Source organism: Cryptomeria japonica, chromosome 8, assembly GCF_030272615.1.
Source record: "Cryptomeria japonica chromosome 8, Sugi_1.0, whole genome shotgun sequence".
Classification (NCBI taxonomy): domain Eukaryota; kingdom Viridiplantae; phylum Streptophyta; class Pinopsida; order Cupressales; family Cupressaceae; genus Cryptomeria; species Cryptomeria japonica.
In genome coordinates this window covers 518,287,113-518,309,218 of record NC_081412.1, presented here as the reverse complement: position 1 = coordinate 518,309,218, position 22,106 = coordinate 518,287,113, and the positions used below count along the sequence as shown (strand labels likewise).

Genomic DNA, 22,106 nt, shown 5'->3' with positions numbered 1-22,106 from the left:
ATATGTATATATTTGATAATCGAACTGAATCATAAAATAGCCCAGATTAACCATGCGGAAAGGGAAAAAGCAATCAGCTATCCTCTAATGGTATGGACTGTGGAGGTTCTATCAGATGCTTGGTAAAAACTGCTGTGCAAAATGAACAGACATAATCAAAAGCTTTCTAAATTAAATGAAGAAGGAGACCATGCACTCACAGGGAAATTTGAAAGTAATTTTAATCCATTGTATTAATTCCTGCAAAATTCCTTCAGAGCTTTCGCAACAATCCAAGAACTTCCTCCCAAATGAGGGAAAACCAGTCCCCTTAAATAGGTTTCCAAAAATGGATGAATGGCCAAGATCTAATCTAGACAAGTGGCCCAGATTCATCCTTACAAAAAGAGGGACCCACACCCATAAATGGGGGGTAAATATCAACAACCACCCCAAAGGGAGCAATAACTACCAAAAAAGGATAATTACAACTATTGAAATAATCCAAAAAAGGGGGGGACAAAAAAAACTTTACAATATGTTGACCAAAAGTCAACTGTCACCTTTTTGGGACAAAAGTGCACCTTTTAAGACTTGGAGGGAAAAAGGCATTTTTGAGAAACTACTTTCTCTATTTTGGTTTCACATTCTTTCTGTAGAAATTGGTCTTCGCCATGCAGGTATTCTCGCCATAAATCACGACCTGCTGCTCGATCCTTGCGGACATATTCCTAAAACTTGATGCATAATTGGAAGAGGGGACTAAAAGGTGGCATGGGAGGGTGGCGAATTTTGTACTGCATGCCCTCGAGATACTGGTCCACGTGCCTTAAACCGTCCTTCCAACTGGAGCGATTACGCTCGAAGCACAATATGTCTGAATGGAACTGACCAGCAAAACTCAAGTCTTCAATGGAATAAGAAACCTTATCTACTCCCAACCTTTCCTCCCAATCCGGCCGGATTACACTGTTGGATAGGTCATTTATCCACCCCGAAACCATTGATCAGAGGATGGTCTTGCCTAGTTCTTGCATGTTCTGCAGAATTGCCTCACATGCGTCATTTTCTTTGTCAATAATTTCCTGGGCGTCGTTCTTCATGGTGACGGTCCAGTACCATTCCTTGAGAACACTGATGCCATGGGGATCTAGGATGTCAGGCAGTGTGGGAATCTATGTATGTGTCCAGAAAAGAGCTCTTATGAGGGGAAGGGTAGAGGCCGCTACTTCATGCATGTGAAGGGATTCCCTCTTTACCTCCAACAGCCTGACTAGAGTGAGCTCTCGATGGAGAGCCATTTCCTTTACTTCTCTGAGGATCTGTTCTGCCTTTTTCTTGATGTCCTGCACCCATTCCTTGACGGCCTTTGCGGTATCTCGAATTCCTTCAAATTCAGTTGTGGTCCTTTGCGCCAATGCTATTGGGGGAATATGGGATTCAGAGGGGTTGTGTAAAGGCTGTAGGAGCTTATCGATGTATCCCTCGGCTTGTTCAGCACGGGCCCGATACATATCCTTTTCGACAGTGATTTCCTCGAGCTGTCTGAGTATGTTCTGCACTGAGTCCTTAAATTCCTCCTTTTCTTGCTCTTTTGTAGCTCGTCCGATGGGGACAGTCGTAATGCTATAATCTGCCAGTGTTATTTGATCTGCTGGCTTGTCCACGGGCGGGGTGGCAATATGAAGAGTGCGGTTCCTTTTCTCATCCCTGGTCATCTTAGAGTATGTTCTTGGTTTCTTCTTCCCTTTAGCTTTTGCTTGATCCATTCGTGAGAAGATGTCCTCCAGATCGATGGGTGCCTTGGTGGCGGCCCTGCGCTGAGCTCTGGCGATCAGCCACTCTTGAGGCACCGTCTGGGTTGAGGATAGGGTTAAGTTAGCACCTTGTTCTCCCATGCTCTCAACCGGCTGATCACAAATTAGCAGCCGTCCCGCCATCGGAGGGGTGAAAGAAGGAGGAAGCTCCTTGTTTGCATCTGAGTTCTCCCCTATTTCAATGAACAATTGTCTGACATCTTCCTGTGACGGTGGCTCCTTGGTTCCCTCGAGCTCATGAATCTCGTCTGTTCTTTGTTCCCCTTCGACCTTCGAGTCGTCCTTGGCTGCATGGAGGAGTAGCAATTCGTGACGGCTCTGCTGGGTAGGTTCATGCACTTCGATCCCCTGGGTGGATGGGATTTCTCCTTCCTTTATTTGGGCACCTGGCTTGGTCGAATTGGGGCCCTTTTGCTCGGTGTCCGGCATATCTGGAGCAGGAGGATCATTGGCTTGGAATGCCTCTATGTCGCTCTGGGAAGGCGGAGCAGGTATGCAATCCAAATCTATGGCGTCGTCGGACAAACTGGGGTCCTTTGAAGATGAAGTGGTCTCTGGCCTCCTTATGGGAATCTTCTCCCTTCTTGTTCTTTTGGACGTCCGAGTCCCTCTGCAAGCCTTAGCTTTCTTTCTTTTCTCTGGTTTCTCAGCTGATGTCCTTTCGTCTTCGGAAGACTGAGAGTCTAAACTGCCCATCAGATGGTAAGTAAACTGGACCCCCTCATGGACTAGCCTCTCGATCTGGTGATGTAACCACTGATCTGTGTATCTTGCCGGGGCTGCCATGACTGCTTCGAAATCTGTAATTGGGTCTTGAGACCAATCAACGCCTGGCAAGAGGTGCCTTACTGCCTCGAATTCTCGGACTTGGAGGCAGTTCCCCGAGTCTGTGAGCTGATCCGGGACCTGATGGTACTCAAAGAGTCGCATTTGCTGCACACTCAATCTAGAATATTCCCGTCGCCTGACTTCGTAGTCATCGGAGCAATTTTTCCAATAATCTTCAATTGACTCCTTTGCTCTGTAGCGCCTACCGTAAGCTCTCTTCGCCAAATTGTCATGATCAAAACATTTCCTTGGGAAATGTTCCTGTAGGCCGTAAGAGGCTAGCTCTGCAAGGGACTCCTCTGCTAGGGTGGGGGTTCTTAATTGGACATCATGGCTGCCTATGATCATTGGAAATGCGAATCCAGCCTGCTTGCTCTCTCGTAGTAATACGCCGGCAGGGCGTGATTGTCTTGCCACCTCCATGAGGACTACTTTATCGGTTGGGTACCGCAGAAGTCGAAGGGGGGCACCTTCAAAGCCAGCTATTCGGATGTAGGAGAACCTTGGGAACTGAATGAACCAGGCCCCATACCTCTGCACTAAAGTGGTAGCTTGCTCCGAGAGCCTTATGTGTAACCCTCCCTGCATTAGCCTGACTAGGCGCATTGTGAAGGCGTCGTTGACGCGTTCATACTGACCAACCGCGTAAGCCGGGCTGCTCTTTTCCCTTTGAGCTATATCCTGGTAATGCAGCTGCGGGTAGCAATCATAAACCTTCACCTGACCAGGCCCATTCCCGATCTCACCTTTCATTATTAACCCTGGCAGTGGCTGGTTTTTTGCGAACATATAGACCAAATAGGAGGTCATGGTGAAATACTTCTTTGTCTCGAGCTCAATCAGCTGAGCGTGGATGTTATCACTTATGATCTGGGCCCAGTCAAACTTAGACTTTCCGGCAAAGACCTGCTCTGTAAAATAGAACATCCACTCTTCAAAGTAGCTGGACTTAGGAAGTCCCATGACTCGGCTGAGTAAGGTGACCATGTCCCCATGTTCATTATGAAAGTCACTCCTGGGGGTCTTTTTCACAATCCTGGTGCTTGAAGGCCTTTTCTCCTTGAACCATTCTTCGTTAATCAATGCCCTGCATCGGGCCGGGTTCATATCATATGCCCCTTGCGCCTCGTCCATTGTTGTAGCTATGGGATTATTTGGAAAGGGGATATCAAATGCATCGCCGATAGCCTCAGGAGAGAAGTCGGCGATAGTCATATCTTCCAGAAGCACTAATCTGGACTTTGGTTCGTAATGCCGAGCAGCCTCCACTACTAATTCATAGTTCTGGATTGCTGGAGGAAAACCTGCTGCTTGGGCGATGCCACTTTCCACCATTTGCCTAGGCTTGCCATATGCGTTGGGTGAGAAGACCCGATCCCTGAAGTCCTGAATATCAATGTGGCCAAGGTCGGTGTCACCAATGTTGTCCCAGACGCTCTGGACCTTTGACTCTCTTAATCCTCCCCTCTGATATTGATACTTCATTCTTTCAACTTTCCGCGGGATGTCTGATTTGGATGCTCGTGAGGTTTCGGCTGCAGCGGGTGTTTTTGATGATTCTGCCGCCGATTTAGGCATTTATCCTGCACAGCCAGACATGGATTACAAGGTGATACAAGAACGATAATGCGGGTTAGATAATAACAGAAGTGTTTCAACAGACCGGGATTAGTTTAAATATCGTTTTGGCTAACAACTTGATTAACTTTAACAGCATCATATTCCTGAAGATTTATGACTATCATCACTTTCGAATTTTGAATTAATTTTGAACAGAGGCAAAACATGAGAAATTTGAATTTGAAAAGAGATCCAGTTCCTGGCTAAACCTCGGCAATGAATCCTAAATTTCGGATGTTCGAATAACGTTTTATAAAAAGGAGATGCAGACTACAAGCATGTCAAATTTTGCGCATTTGCCTATTTGATTTACACATTTTAAATGACCATACGCGTTAAAGCGTACTTACCTGATGGGAGCGAATGACGAGAGATTGCCGGACCTCGTCGCGCGAAGCGAACGGATGATCCTGCAAAATTTGAATCCCAACGGTTATCCTTCCTATTTAAATTTTCGCGGTTTGGAGGATGAAAGAGGATTTATCAATTTCACATGGTTCTATGCCTAGCAATCTGAATTTTAAATGGTTGACGAGAGGGTAATGCGGCGTCTTACCTCCTTGTTTTCCGGATTTGAGAGCTCTTTCAAATTTTGAATTGCATTCTTTCTAACTTTGGATTTTGACAAATTTGGAGGCTTCGGATTTAACCTGGCCTCGCGATACGACCTTCGGCTCCATGGTTTAAAACTGCCTTTTGTGCTGAAGGCTGGGTTTTGCGTTAAAACTGTGCCTTCGTTGAAGCTTTGGCTCTCCGTTACAAACTGTGCCTTCGTTGAAGCTTTGGCTCTTGCGTTAAAACCTTCCGGCTTCGGATTTAACCTCGGCTCTCAAGTTGGAAATAAGCTCTGCGATATAACTTTTATCTTTGTTTTTAAAACTTCGGACCTCAAGTTGGAAATAAGAAACTCGGACTTTCGGACCTCAAGTTGGAAATAACGATCGCCTTGCAGACTTCGGACCTTCGCCTCTGCGTTCTTCCTTTGCTCTCCGCGTTTTAGAACTTCGGACCTAAAGTCCGAAAAGATGAGCGCCTTCGGTTGTAAACTTCGCTGTTAAAAAGAACTTCGGACCTCCAGCCCGAAAGTGAGCGCACCAGGTTTCAACTTTGCCTTCACGTTTTTCTTGCTCTGGCCTCTGCGTTTTTCAACTTCGGAGCTAAGCGCCGAAAGTGATTGCCTTTGTTGAAGCTTTAACTTGCCTTCGCCAAAGTTTATGTTTTAACTTGCCAAAGTTCGGACCGAAAGTCCGAAAAGGAGATGCATTAGGTTTTTAAACTCGACTTTGGACAAGTTCGGACCTAAAGTCCGAAAAGCATCGCATAATGTTTTTTTTTTTAAACTTGCAAAAGTTCGGACCGAAAGTCCGAAAAGGAGACTCCCTGTTGTTTTAAATTTGAACTTCGAACAAGTTCGGAGCTTAAGTCCGAAAAGGATTGTATCATGTTTAAAATTTGCCTTTGTGTTTTAAACTTTCACTTTTGTGAAAGTTCGGACCTGGGGTCCGAAAAAATGTTCGCGTTATGTTCAAACTTTCACTTTCGTGAAAGTTCGGACCTGGGGTCCGAAAAATGTTTGCATTCGGTTTAAACTCCGTTTCTTTTATCTTCGTTTTTTTTTTCTTATTTTAAAGTTCGGAGCTTAACGCGTTAAAAGACACCGCAACCTTGGATCTAAGCGCCTTTTCGGGCTTTCGGACCCTAGGCATCCTTTTCAGAACATTCCGCCTTCATCAAAAATTTCGGACGTGAGGTCCGAAATCGTTCTCCTATACTTGTGATCTTGGGGGGGGGGGGAATCTGCTCCTTAGAGAATTTTGGAAACTTATACAGAATGTCGGACCTCCCAGCAACTTCGCCAGACTCCACAAATTTGGACTTGGGAGGCATCAAAATACCCAGGCGCTGGGCCGAGCAATTTGATCCTTTAGGAGGCAAAAATCATCTTTTGCCCGTTCCTTGCAAGGGTCGAGTAGCAAACTTTATGCAATTGGCCTTATAGCTCTGGGTTGGCGAGGTCCGTTGGTTCTTACCATCTTACGCCTATCCAAGGCAATCTTTTAAAATTTTGGAACAAAGCTTTCGGCATTCACGCCCGAAAGCCAGATCAGTCAGGAGGACTCATTGGTTCGTTACTCCAACGTCAATCAGCTTATGGACTGGTCACGAACTCGCTCGAAGAGACACGAGAAACTCTGCTTGGATCCTCGGGATAACGACCAAAAAACTCAAAACTGGAAAGGGGGACCCTGTCGGCGACAGGGAGCGTGTGCAACACACAACAGTCTCCATAGGTCCCGGCCCCCGTCTTGGGTTATCCTGGTAACCTCTCCCGAACCCCCGACTCCATCTAAGCATCATGCGGACCCTACCATCCTTTCGTGAGGACAAGGTGGTAGGTTTGCCATTCCAGGCCTTCCCAAACACCTTGAGCCTATACAAGCACTCAACCGTGTACGGGGTACATTATCTTAATTAAATTAATAACTACCCAACCCCTAAACAAATTATTAGGTTATCACTTAATAGCTGACTTTCGAGTGGTTATCCTGCCATCCACTTCGGGTGCGGCCCCCGCCCGAAAGCCACTCTCTCTACTAGGACACTAACTGGATAAGACTCTCTATGAGAACTCTATGGTGGGGCTGACAACCATAAATAATCCAGACATAACACAGGTGAAGGACTCACAATCACAAACCCAGGGTTGACCATTAGGGACATAACACATGATGGCTCACATCCTCAAGGTTTAAACATCGACACCTGACCAAGGGTAACATCAACGACATAATGACAATCTTAACCATAATGCAACGACATTTAAACAACTAGATTGCAATTAATAAAACACAAGATCCTACACAAGCAATCTTTCTTTTAAGCAGTCAACAACATAAAATGCTCGCAATAAGGATTTCTGGAATTAAAGAACTCGCATCTATTTAACATAAAGAAATGATGAAGTCACATGTCTAATAAGGTTGAATTGGAACCACAATTACGATTCTAAACCCCCAACCAGTTGATGATGATAAAATTACAATTTACCCAATTCGACTATAACCAAGTCAACATTTAAATCAAATAAAACAGATATATATATAGGCTAATATAAAATAATTCCAAAAATTAATAATCACTTCCATATCATTTATATATTTTCCAAAATGCAACGAAAATAAATTTAGTCACTAAATAAAAGAATTATTAATTAACCTTAATGTCTTATAACTATCAATTAACTTAATATTATTATTTAATATTAAATAATAACAATATTATTATTACTGTTTAAATAACAATATATTATTATTTATTATTAAAAAGATAACTTTATTTATTATATTTTACAACTAACCATTATTATATCATTATTATTTTATTTTTTAAACTAAAAAAAAAATATAAAAAAAATTACAAAAAAAACTACGTGGGGCCCAAAGCACCCACGGCAGCAAGTGTTGCTATCCCCAGACTTGGGGAAGCTGCTGCTAACCCCAAGCTGGGGAAGCAGCGCTAGCTGCAGGGAGAGGGGGTGCGTGGGCTGGGTTGAGCCCAGCTCCCCGCCACCGCCCCCAATCCCAAACTAATAACATTTTTTTTTATGTTTTAAATTTTTTTTTTGTTTTCATAAAATCAAATTCCGTTTTTTAATAAAAAAAAAAAACGTCTCAGACAAAAAAGAAGATAACAGCAGAGATACAGAGATGAAAATCTCTGTTAGAAAAAAAATAACAAATAATTCTCCAGCCAATTCCTTTTTTTTAAACAAACATTCAACAAATAGATATATTATAAAAGTCACTGGTAATAACAATTTTACCAGCAATAAAACTTCTGAGACAAAACAGAGGCAAGAAAAATTCACCCAAATCAGCCCAATTCATTCATAAAATTAAATTGAATGGGAATAAACTTGATCTCTAATCCCCAATTGAATTTCTTTGCTCCAAACAGGAATGGACAAGAGAAATTTAACTCATAATTATTCTTTTTAAACTGAAAATTACCAGGAAAAACTAATTTATAAATGCTTGGCAAAATTTTGCCAGCATAACACTACTAAAACCCAAAACAATAATTCCAACTACAAACAGCCAAAAGCCATGAATTTCATGCACAAGCAAAAATGAAGAACATAAATTAAATTATGTAATTACTTGGAGAGAGTTTGAGTTTGAGATTTGGTAACAAAATAGATGGAATTCTTCTTCAACAATCTCATGGCAAGCAAAGACTCAACACCCAAAACTCATAAACCAAGCTTTAAACAATAAACAGAGAATTGGAAGAAAGCATGGATCTTTAAAATTAGACAAGAAGGATTCAACCAACCTCTAGAGTTCCCAAGAAGAAGTTGTGTGCTTCAGCAGAATTCCAAGCTAATTCAAAACCCAAATCCTCCTTTCAAGAAATTTTTCCAGAATTTGTTTTTCTCCTCCAAACAAGCATATCCTCCAAAAATCTTCTCCAAGGTAAAATAGTAAAACCATGTTTTAACCTAATTTTCTAGGTTGAAATATTTTTCTATTTAAAAACATTAAAATAAAACAATTGACTTTTTTTTTTTTTTTACTTTTTCATATTCCTCTAAAATAAATGGAAATTCCCTTTTTTGAAAATTACTTTTCTCATATTAGCAATTAAATCAACTTTTCAACTAAGATGGAAAACAATAAGTTAGCTTTATTTGTATTTATTAAAAGCAATTACTTTATTTATTTTACTTCTTCCATTGGATTTAGACATGATTACTTTTCCAAAATAAACAACTATAGCTTTAAATCTAATAAATTAATCAATTAAGCTTGGTTCAAGGCATAAAGGCATAATAATGAATAAATTGCTTATACCAACAAAGAATGACAACTTAAACTTAAATAATTAACCGAACCACTATGGCATGCAAATCGAGGAAAAGCAAAAAGACTCGAAATTCGAACCAAAGGGATGGACGACCGATTGACGACACTCACAAGAGTAGACTGAGGGTAAGGACTAGGGTCAACAGCTATCTCCTCCACTCCCATCGGACATATAAGGCACACTCAGACCTGTGAAGCCAGGTGGAGACGATACCCCGTACCTACCCGATACTTGTACCTGCAATATCCTGCATCATCGAATCACACATGCATGCATATAAATATAGAATACACGGTACGCACACCGATGAAGGAGAATCGCGACGTTCCCTGTCTCATCGAAATGAGTGAAGGAAAATCGTCCCCTTGCATCCAATACAATTGCAGACACGCAACATATATATGACAAATCGCCTAGATAAAGTAAGATGTCAGTACAAAGCAATAATCCATGAAATACTAGAAATCACCAGTACTGAAATACTAAAAATAACTCATGCATCTAACATCCAGATAAACAGAAAATGATATCCAATACCTCTGCAAAATATCGAGCAATAAAGTGTCAACTGCAACATAAAATCAGTCTAATAAGTCCGATCGAGAAGGGGTACTACAGTGTATGTGCTGAAACATACTCCAATTGCGCTCACAACCTGATGCGCTGCATGGTTGGCTCAAGATGCGAATGGCCAACTTTTGAATATTTGGTGTCGTTGGGCCAAAAAAGCTCCACCAATGATCTGAGTTTGAAATGAGAAAAATAAATAAAATCAGTCTCACTCATGAACTCATTTAACAAGTTACAATATAGTATTGAATAAAACTAAAATTAAGCCTTACAATTTATTTTTACCTAGCATCATAGTTGTCCTACCGTCTTTGGCGACAGGACGAGAGAAGGTCTACCCTTGTGCATCTGAGAACAGTTGCAGCTCTCGAAAAAGGTCTATCTGAGAAGTACCAGCAGGTCCCATCTTCTCCATGATTGCGTATAGCCCATTAAAGACCTCCACATGAGCCTTGAAAGAAGGGATAAAACGGAATGTCGGATTCAGATAATAGGTTGCCGCATGGATGGGCCTATGAAGCTGATGATGCCATCTCCTATCAATGATCTCCCAAATGGGACCATACTTGCTCTCATCTCCTCCATAGACGAATCTGATGGCCTCTTTCGCCCTATCCATGCCCTCATATATATAGCCCATTGCGGGCTTATCTCCATCCGCAACTCGCAACAAAACCACCAAGGGCTTAACAAACTGCAAAATTGAAAATATTGTGTAATTTAGAAAAATGAGCAAATAAGAGAATACATATAATAAGTTATAAAACATGAAGTTAAATTGTAGAATTTATAAAAAAAATTACCTTCACTATCTCATCACAAGGGACCCAAAAGTCTTGCTCATCAAAAATGCAGTCTGCCATATCTTTCCCTGCAAGGGTGGTAGCATAGGATGAGGAAGACCACTCCTCACCAACAATCATACGTCTCAAGGCAGACTTAGACCTAAGCATGGACTGCAATGTGAGGAAGTTTGTGGCAAATCTTGTGATTCCTGGATGAGCTAACTCCTTCTACTCTGTGTATTGTCTCATAAGAGCCAACACCCATGAATGATTATATACAAATTTGCAGACATTTCTTTCCCTTTCTACACATCTCTTGACACATGGGATTTTCCAATATCCTCCAACATGAGGTCAATGCAATGAGCAGCACATGGAGCCCAAACTATAGATGGGTGCCTCTCCATCAATAGTCTACCTGCAGCAACATAATTTGTTGCATTGTAAATTGTAATTAATGGAGGTACAAACTACAAGATAGTAATTAATTTGCAAACAAAATTAGTTTGTAATCAAAAGTTTACCCGCAGCAACATAATTTGCTGCATTGTCGGTCACCACCTGTACCACGTTCTCCTCACCCACATCTTCAATCACCTCCTCTATCTGCTCACATAGGTAGGTGGCATTCTTGCAATGGGCGGAGGCATCAATGGACTTGATGAAAACGGTGCCCCCTGAAATAAAAAAATAAAGCTAGGTCAATGATCATTCAATAAACCATTAGATAAATAATAAAAAATTAAAGACTATATGAAACTAAAATTAATCAATCACCTGCAGAAGAAATAAGAAAATTAAGGAGAGTTCTATTTCTCCTATCCGTCCAACCATCAATCATGATGGTGCAACCTTTAGTGCTCCATATCTAGCATTGTTTATCTAAATCCTTCTTCATATCATCCACCATTTGAGACAAAATGGGTCCCCTCAAATCACTCTCACTAGGGGCTTTGAACCCCGCCCAGCATATGGTAAGGGCATCAACCATTTCTTGCCAATAAGGAGACCTATTGCAAAGAAACTCAATGAGATAAGTTAAGTATAAAAATTAAAACAATCAAAGTTATCAAACATAAAAGTTAGTAAAACATTCACCTAGCTACAAAGAATGGAATACAGCTGTAGCTCCAAAACCTGCCAATTACCATTTTAGCAGCATCATGGACCTCCTTGTTCCAACCCATGCCCTCAAGCGACGGTTGGGACCCAGGAGTAGTGCGAGGTACGAAGAAGGAATCCAACCTAGATTTACGAATGTTAGGTCCAATGCTAACACTCCCACTACAACTACTAGTGCTAGGAGCATGAGAAGTGGCGGTGGCACTGCCACTTATAGAAGTAGAAGCGGAAGCACCAACAGTAACAAACTGAGTGGGACAATATGGAGGTAAGTAAGAAGGGCCTCCAACACACCCTAACTGTGTCCCTCTTCCTAAAATTTTCTCTCTCCCAATGGCCGCTCAATCCTCCTTTTGTTTCTTTTTCCTTTCAATTTCCTCAACCATTACATAACATTCATGTACGGCCTCAGGGACTGCTTTTAGGCATGGTTCGGCATCATGTCCACGCACACCAGCAATATGGTATTTCAGCCTATATATACCTCCATGGAATATTGTTTTGCAAAACATACATTTTGTTTGCCCCTTTCCTTGCCCTAGAAAATCCTCATGATATTTCCAAGCAGGGTCCTTTCTAATTGGGGGTCTAGAAGCTGAAGTAGACATTTTAGGATAGTTTTGTGAAACTTGAAGTTGAGGCAAATAATAAAGTGAAGTTTGCTGCAATAAAACATTTCAAATACAAAATAAAATTAATACATACTACATACATTCAAAAAAATTAAAGTAGGGTTTGTCAAACCCTACTTTTAAAAAAAAAAAATTTACAAACCCTACATAGTACAACACTACAACTACATACTACATGCTACATACAAGCATACAAAAGATTTTGAAAGAAAATGTAAAACTTCCAAAATAAATGAATAGAAAATGGAATTTTTGCATACAAGAAACAAACTAATCTTCAAAAAAACAATCTTACCTCCTACAACCAGCTTAAAATGAGCTGCAAAGTCTTCCTATCCAACTCTTGATGCACCAAATCCAAACACAATACAGCTCCAATGTGACAAATTGAAGAAAACTTGAGCTTCCTCCTTGCTGGTTTTTCTTCTATGCACCCTTGTTTTTCTTCCCAACTCACTTTACTTCTCCTTTTTTTGCAAATGAATGAAATGAAAGCCACTTTTAGGGATAGAAGATAATTAACAAAAAAAAACGGAATTAAAAAAACATTGCAAAGTAATTTTTTTTTGGTCTTTTACTTTTGGTCTACACCGGCCGAGTCTGGGGCTTGGGACTCACCGAGTTTGGCGAGTTTGAGCCAAACTCGCCAACTCGGTGAGTCCGAGTCCGAGTCCCTAGGACTCGCCGAGCATGACTCGGACTCGGACTCGCCGAGTTCAGGCGAGTCCGGGTGAGTCCCGTTTCTGAGTAAAACAGGTGATTTTAGAAAGTTTTCTGTCATTTTTTAGATCAATTTGGTGTATCACTCTATTTAAGTTATTGGTTTTCTTTCCATCTTTACTTATACCTTCTCCCTTTTCCAAAAGAGCTCTTTTTCCAAAGTTCTTTTAGAATAGGTGATCCATCAGTATCAGGAACCGGCCTATCTGGAGGTCCAATCATTTCAGTAGTTTACCCACAGACTCATGATTGTTCCCATGTTATCCCAAAGTGCTGAGTTTTAAGGACTTAGTTTTCGGGTGCACTTTTGGGCCTTAACAGTAAAGGCTATGAATAAATTTTATATTTTGTAATTTAAAATTAAATTTTATAATAAGATGTATTTAGCAAATGCTATTCATGATATATATATATATGTATGTCTGCAAAGTAAGTCTATTACCAAATTTACCTATGTTTGTAAAGCCTAATAAAATATTTCAAATTGATGAGCACACACTTATATTGATAAAGGGGGGGGGGAGGGTTGAATCAATACGAGGTAATTTTTTCACTTAATGAAAACTTAATAACAATTAGAGCAATAACAGTAATAACCGCAATAGCAAGCACACACAAAAGAGAGCATAGGTTCTCATGGAAATACTTTTGGGAGAAAACCACAGAGCACTGCTTGGATCTATTGTTCATGAAAGGCACACAATATATTGAGAAGGGAGGGGGTGAATTAGTATATCCAATTTTTACTCTATGTTAAACATTAATTACCATAAGTAACTTCTCAAATCATTAAGCATGAGTCACCAGATCAGCTTGACCTATGTTCCTTAATGGTACAATAATTCAGATGTAATTCTAGACGTATCCACACAATGAACACCAAATATATGTGGAAACCTAGAATCGGAAAAACCACAGTGAGAATAGTTGCTTGGATAAATTTTGTATTTAGGGCACAAATCAATGTCCAAGAAGTGAGTGTGGATGAAGAAAAGATCAAGGCAATTAGAAAGTGGCCACAACCAAGAACTTCAACCCATTTAAGGGGATTTCTAGAACTTTGTAGCTATTATAGAAGATTTGTCAAAGGATTTTCAAAGCTAATAGAACGCACCCATTGATAGATTTAACTAAGAAGGGAGCTTTTACATGGAGTGTGGAGGCCCAACAAGCTTTTGACAAACTTAAAGAAATAATGAGTTCTTGTCTAGTGTTAGCCATTCTAGACTTATCTCTTCCTTTTGAGTTAGAATGTGATGCATCTGGGGAAGGCATTGGAGTGGTTTTATTGCAAAATAAACACCCAATAGGTTCTTAAAGTCGAAAAACTTAAAGCGACAGAAAAACTGTTGGCATTGTGTTGTCATTGATGTCAACTGATATAGGATGACTACCGGTATAAGAGATGTATGTGCAACACTGTCATGGATGAGTACAGGATGAGATATCTTTGATATCACCTTGTGTCGTAGAACTCCGGTAAGATAAGGGAGAGAATGTCATTCAGAGGAATGATCTGTAATGCCCTGCCAGGAAACCCCGAAGGGATTACACTAAAACACAAGAATAGAGTGCAAATATTTAAAAATAAAAAGTTAAAACAGTATAATGATACATTGAGTTAACATTAAGTTCAGATTACACAACGGAAGACTTAACTAACACCTAAAGGGTTTCCCAACGTGATTACTTGATTCATCACTAACTCAACTCACGCTAATTAATCCAATTAAGTTGATTAAACTTAATAACATAATTATACTTAAACAATGGTTAAGTTTATTTGATAGGTTTAAAATATAGATAACATGATTAAGTTTACTCATTGCAATATAACCATACATTACATCCATTCTTGATTAAAACGTATGCCATACATTTAATTTCCATACAAGTTTTGGCTGCATAATAAGATAATAAATACTTTGCATAACACTAAATCTACATTCTTCATAATCCATAATACTTCATTTAATAACTTCATGCATGCATTTAAGATTAATATCATCTAATCTGCATTATACATTTGAACCATAATGTCATTCATACGTTCCAAAATAAAAAGGAACTAGATGACCACAAACACCACATAACACCAAATTGATATCGGAGTTCACCCCTAATGGGCTACATCTCCGGGTTTGCTCAACTGCAAGACCCCTCTAATAATTAATAGGGTGAAGTATACATAAGGTTCACATCAATTACATCTGGCCAAAAGGCGTACATAAATAAATAATACATATGACCACATCGGTCCAAAAGATACATGAATGATCCAAAAAGAAGAAAGAGGATCCATCTGAAGCATGATATGGAGCAAATACAAAAGAACAACTGGAGCACCAGCAAAACTAAATCCTCGCAACCCATCATAAGCAACCCATGGTCTAACATGAATATTAGGTACTCTCAAAGGCATAAACTAACAAATATGACTCTACAATAGTGCTCCAAGCGACAACAACACGAACTGCACACTAGTGAACATAAGGGACGAGTGTCATCACATAGCTTAGTATGGTTACCCTGGCAGGTCTCCATAGGTCCCAACCCCATCCACTGGGTTACCCTAGCAACCTTTCCCGAACTTCCGGGCCCATCCAAGTCTCATGTGGACCCAACACATCCTTTCATGAAGACAAGGTTGTTGGTTTGCCATTTCAGGCCTTCTCACTGCATTCCGAGTCTGTACTAGCACTCATCCCATGCGTGAGGCACAATTATCTTACTTAGAGTTTTCATCTACTAATTCCCTAATATACTAATAAGTTATCACTTATTTAGACACACTTTCGATGGGTTACCCTGCTACCACTTTGGGCGCGGCCCCCACTCGAAAGCCACTCTCCTGTATGACACTAAACCACAATCAAATGAACTCCTAAAACCAAGGTATACACAAGGACTAGTCTACGGAGTTCATGCAATAGAAAACCACTTGGCCAAACAAGCCCTTGCACACAGGTAACCAACTGACGATTCTTTGACTAGAGACATGACCAGTTATGAATCAACCACATGACAACAGCCAAAACTCGAGATCAAGGACATGACCAGTTACAAATCAACCACATAACAATATCCAACACTCGCAATCAAGGACTTGCCATTTTAAAATCAAATGAGAATATAGAAAATTAAACACGCATTAACATTAATCTATAATGACAATCATTTTTCACTATTGCTAAAAATATAAATCGATCAAAGTTTTCTAATTGATCTAAATTGATTACAATTTGTCCACCTTGTTAAGATACATGTTGCCCACGGTTTTCTAATTCAACTATAATCCAATTTACATCATAAAATAAATATAAATACTCCATAATGAATTTCAACCCAAAATCTCATCAAGACAATTATATGTATATACAATACATATAAAAAATATAATCTAATAAATATATTAATTAACTAAAATTGATATTCATTTTTCAAAATAAAATGATCAATTTCCATCTCTTTTCAACATAACTTATCTATTCTAATTTATCCAAATCACATATATTTTCAAATATATGAAAATATAATTGAAAAACTAATATTAATAATTAATTACAACATAAAATAATCATTTCTATTTCCTCAAAATGAAATATCCAATTTATCCTTTTTTTTTCAAATCGGCTTATTTCCATGCATAAATATAAAAAAATAAATTAAGTTTTTTAATATTATTTTATTTTAAAAGCTTTTAATATTATTTTATTTAAAAAAAAATTTTAAATAGTAATTTTTAATTATTAATTAGTATATATATTATTAATTGTTAATTAATATATATATATTAATTAATATTTAATTTGTATTTTTTTTTATATTTATGCAAGCAAATAAGCCAATTTGAAAAAAAAAAGAAGGATGAATTAGATATTTCATTTTGAGGAAATAGAAATGATTATTTTATGTTGTAATTAATCATTAATATTAATTTTTAAATTATATTTTCATATATTTGAAAATATATGTGATTTGGATAAATTAGAATAGATAAGTTATGTTGAAAAGAGATGGAAATTGATTATTTTATTTTGAAAAATGAATATCAATTTTTGTTAATTAATATATTTATTAGATTATATTTTTTATATATATTGTATATACATATAATTGTATTAATGAGATTTTGGGTTGAATTTCATTATGGAGTATTTATATTTATTTTATGATGTAAATTGGATTATAGTTGAATTAGAAAACTGTGGGCATAAGGTTGGAATGGGAATCTCTACAAATAACCCATTGAAAATTGGCCATTATTCCCTCATTACATCCACCAAAGCCAAGGCCATGGAGATCAAAATGGAGGAAATAAAACTCAAGAGGTTCAAGCCAAGAGTAGATTTTGATTATCGAGGCATGAAGGAGAAGATCAAAAATTCCTTCATGCTGTTAATGCATGGTAGCTTATGCAAGATAACATCTTCCTAACCTTCCTTGTTCTGTTATTTATCTACATGCTTCATGTCTGATTTATATTGCATATGATTATCGGATTGTACAAACATTGCTTATCATTATGCTATCGGGCTAACAACCCGATAGCATATTAATGTCAATTGTTAATTGGCATTAATATGCTATCGGGGTATTAACCCGATAGCATATTAAATGCTATAAGTTATCGGGTTAAATTCGCCGATACATACTTGCTATCGGGTGCATAAACATTGGCACCGATTCACATCTGTTATCGGGCTTAATTATATCGGGCATATTTGTTATCGGGTTTAATGAATACACCGTTTCATTTGGCATTAACATTGGTTAACAAATGCACCGGTTGGATTATATACATCGTGCACTTTGAATCATCGGTGTTTATATGAACCGATTCATTAAATTGATCAGTCATTATATTATGATATTACAATATGCTATCGGGGGTTTTTGAACCGATAATCAGCATTGTGTTAATGGTATAATTGTAAAGGCACTGATCAATGGGTGCATTGATCGGTCATGCCTAAAAGGCATGACCAGTCAATACACCAATTGACCGGTTGCCTAAATGATATATATGCCAATTGAATTCATTTGGAGAAGACACAGAAAATATTAAATGATCTCTCTCCTTCAAACCTGCAGATAAAAATCAGAATTATTAGACATTGACATAATTCCTCATATCCATATATAGCATTCATAGTTCATAACTTGTTCTTTAAAAAAAATTGAAATAACTTTACACACGCATGTGCATCGGATAGAAGACATTTGGGTTGATCTCCGTACATAAAATGAGGTTCGTAAGATGGATTATTGCAGACTCACTCTTGAGCAGATTGTTGACTTGATGATGGAAAGATGATGGAAAGATGCTTGATCCCGAATATGTTGAAAAGAGAGTTGATGAAGCACCACTTCCATCAATTCAATGGTCGCATGAGGAATGCACTTCCATTCTTGATAGATTTCAGCCTATCTTAGCTAACACCAATACTTGGCTCAAGGGTAACGATGTTAGACTCATCAAGATCAAGGTTGGAAAAGAAGATTCCACAGGACCTGTTGGACTCAAGTCTGAAATCAAAGTAGAAAACAAGGAAGGTGCGTCATCTACAAGTACAAGAATCAAGTTGAAGGTTAGCAGAGCAATAGTACTTCCTCCTGAAGAAGTGACAGTTCGAGGGAAAGAAAAGCCTCAGCTTCATATTCATGTAATTGATGCTAAAGATCCAGAGGAAGAACTACAATCAGATAATGCTCCTGAGTCACCCATTTCAGAGTCACCTCATGAAGTTCCCCCACATATTCCTTTAGAATTACCTATGTCTTCTCTTGATGCGAATGTGGATGCTTTTTCCACTGTTCATATTATTCCTGTTTTAGCGGGTGAATCTCCTCAAAGAGTTATTCTGATTTCAGTTGCAGAGCCATCTCTTGATCATCCTCAAGGGAATTTGATGAATATCTTTGAGGATAATCCTACATATGCCCCTTTGTCAGAGATTGATACTTTTTCTTCTAGTTTTGATGAGTTCATGATGCAGTTATCAAGACCTTTGATTAATGAGCAGTCTATAGTTGTTGTTCAAACAATAACTTCTCCTGGGATGACGACTATTGTTCAAATAGAAACTGCTTCTCCCTCACTTTCAGTCGTTGCTCAAAGAGAATTGATGACTTTACCTCCATGACTTAGTTCTTTTACACCCAAAAGAAAGAAGCAAGAAATCTCTCCTGACATCTTTGATTTTCAGCATCTCAAGCAATCAAAACCCAATGTTGCCAAAAGGGCTAAGATGATCTCGAGGGTAACAGTTGATAGTAATAGGATGAAGGTGGCTGAAATTGTTAAGCCAATTGTAGACAAGCCACAGGAAGAGATGCAAGCTACTGATTACAGGATCACAAGGGTGGAGTTGGGCAAACAAACGCATGAAGTAGTCAAACATGATGCTCAACATTCTGTAGCTTCATTGGTGCAGCGGTGTGATGAACTTCTAGCAAAGAAGGATAAGCTAGAAGAGGAAATTGTGCAACTTGTTGCAGCAATCCAAAATATTACCAAGTCTTCAAGTGAAGGGTACAATCCTTCAACTTTCACAAGTACACGGGAACCAGTCCAAGGAGTTGAAAGAGCTGCTCAGAAAGTACAAGCGTTAGACTCTTGGGTGGATCAACTTCATGATCTGTGTGCGCAAGTGCTGAGAGACACATTCCAAATGATGGTTAAGTTGGAGACCATTGGAGAAAAGTTGAACCAGGCCTCCAAGACTTTCAAACAGAACCTGTAAAGGGTTGAAGGTAGCTTGACGATTTGGTGCAAGATGCCTCAACAACAGTTGAGTGTTCTTCAGGAGCATGACATTATTCCTTCTAGGGTCATGTATCTAGAATGTGAAGAGCTCCTAGAGAACAAAGCCCTCGTTCTCAAATCCCTCATTGAAGATATTGATGATGCTATGAGATTGCGAGTTGAAGTATTCCAAGGTGTTGTTTCTCGCTGCAAGAAGGCCTCTTGCAGTATCATGGATCAGAATGGGGAGTTGCTACTAGAAGAAGAAGTTCTCGTAGATCTACAGATGAAGATTCATAATGAGTGGAGTGAACAATTTTCAGCTGCCTCAATTCAAGTTTTAATGAAACATCAAATCTTCTTGAAGGAAATCCAGTCCACTTTGGAGAAGAACAACTCTATGCTTCTTTAGTGCCATGATACCATTGTGAAGACCATGATTGTTGCCAAGAACACCCATGAGCCGAATCTTGAAGAGCTACGAACAGTTATCCAGAAGTTCGAAGGATTCATGTCTAAACATGCTGCAACTTAAGTGTTTTTCAACACTTAGTTGTATTTTCAGAGTTGTAATTTCAGAGTTGTAATTTCCTTTTTGACATGTTTACTTGTAAAAGCATTTTTGTAAAATGCAAGTCGTCACTTACACTTTTGTAGTTACAAGTTGGCTAGTTACAAGTCAATTTAGGATAGGACTTGTAACTTTGATTAAGTCTTAGTTAGTCGTTGAATAAGTCATGGTGGTTGAGAGAATTTCTCAAGACTCCTCTCCTATAAATACTTGAAGGGGTCTATTGTAATTTTTATCTTTGAAAAAGCAAGGAAGAAAACTCTGCTAAAATTTGCAGCAAGAAAGACTTTGGGCTTTTTATATGTAAATTGAAGTTGAAAGAAATAGAAGAAGATTGCTCAAGAATTGAGACTTTGCGCTAAATATCTTGAGTTTGTGTTCAAAATTATCTTTCTTGCTAGTATTTCTATAAGAACTTAATCAAATTTGATTTGCAGACTTTGTGTTGCAAGTATTGGAGACTAATATCAATTAGAGTAGATATTGTGTTCAGAGAAGTTGTAGGACTTTGTGTCTACACTTGTTCTTGAGAGAAAGTAGAAGTAGATTTGGTGATAAGAAATAGTTGGGAGACTTTGATCTCACACTAGTTCTTGTTGTTTTTATGTAGAGAAGAATAAGATATTTCAGATTTTGTGCTGCCATACTTTGTTCTTGTTATCATTAATATAAAAAAAAAGGTAGATAGGATTTCACATATTCAAGACTTTGAGTTTGATATTGCTGTCCGTCCCAAAAGAAGTGACGGAAGTCTTTGTGCTTTCAGGAAACTTCATTTCCTTTCTCTCACTTTGTTTTATAAATTTTTATTGCTGTTATTTTCAATCGTTATCACTTTTCTGTGACGAGAAAAGGATATAGTTTTTCTTGAAAGAAGAAGAAAAAAAACTGTTGTCTCATCCATTTTAGTTTAGGAGTAGTTTATAGATAGGGGGAGTTTTCCCTTAATTAGGAGAGTATCATACTCACACGCTGTGGCTGAAACCACAATTTTGTACATTTCCTAAGTGTACAAAATTTTCAACCAATAGAATTGTCATGACCAACTCTTGCCACTATCACTGTAGAACAATGATGGTTGCTGAATATTTTTGCTCCCAAAACTTACTACGAATTGCACCTATGGGTTTTTGTCCTAGATGGCAAGTGTAGACTGTTGATTTCAGAATAAGGTTTGTTTGGAATTTGATTTCAAAAGTTAACATGCTTTTTCCTCTCCAGCGTCCTCTATATTTCTCAACACATGTCATCCCCAAATTTTGGAAATTAATGTTTGGTGCTTACTAATTGACATACAATTCCCCATAATTTCAGGCAGTTAACTGATGGCAACTGCTGGAGACTTTTCTTTAAATTAGAACTACCTAACTGGCCGACTAAGATGTTTAAGTCTCAGTTGCCACATTAACTGACAGAACCACTCCTCAAACTGCAAACAAGGACTTGGTCAATTCAGTCTTGTTAAACTGCTTACTAATTAAATGTCTGAATGTGGGGACATTGCAAAGGCAAATCAAGGGGTCAACATCAAGGTATAAATTTGCTCCTCAATTTTCAAGCTGCTCTCTGTAACACCAAATTCTTCTTTTACTTATAGGGCATTCTGGTTGGCAACAAAGGCACATGCCACTGTTTGGAATCAGGATAAATGGTGGAGCAATAAAAACCATAATGTAATAGATTCAAAGCTTACAAGGGGCCTGGGAAAAACTCTCGTTTAAATAATAGGGTTTTAGTTATTTGTTTGATTTCATCCCTGTCATTCTTACACAACATTTGATTTGTAAGCTGACTAATTTGAATAAGTCCCAGGGTGAACTCTTCCCACCAGAGAATTATTGCAGTCTT

General features: G+C 38.5%; 1 pseudogene; it reads left to right on the top strand.

Annotated features, from left to right (window-relative positions):
• The window catches only part of LOC131056025 (histidine--tRNA ligase, chloroplastic/mitochondrial-like), a 153,076-nt pseudogene that overhangs the window by 73,304 nt on the left and 57,666 nt on the right, over nt 1-22,106 (top strand).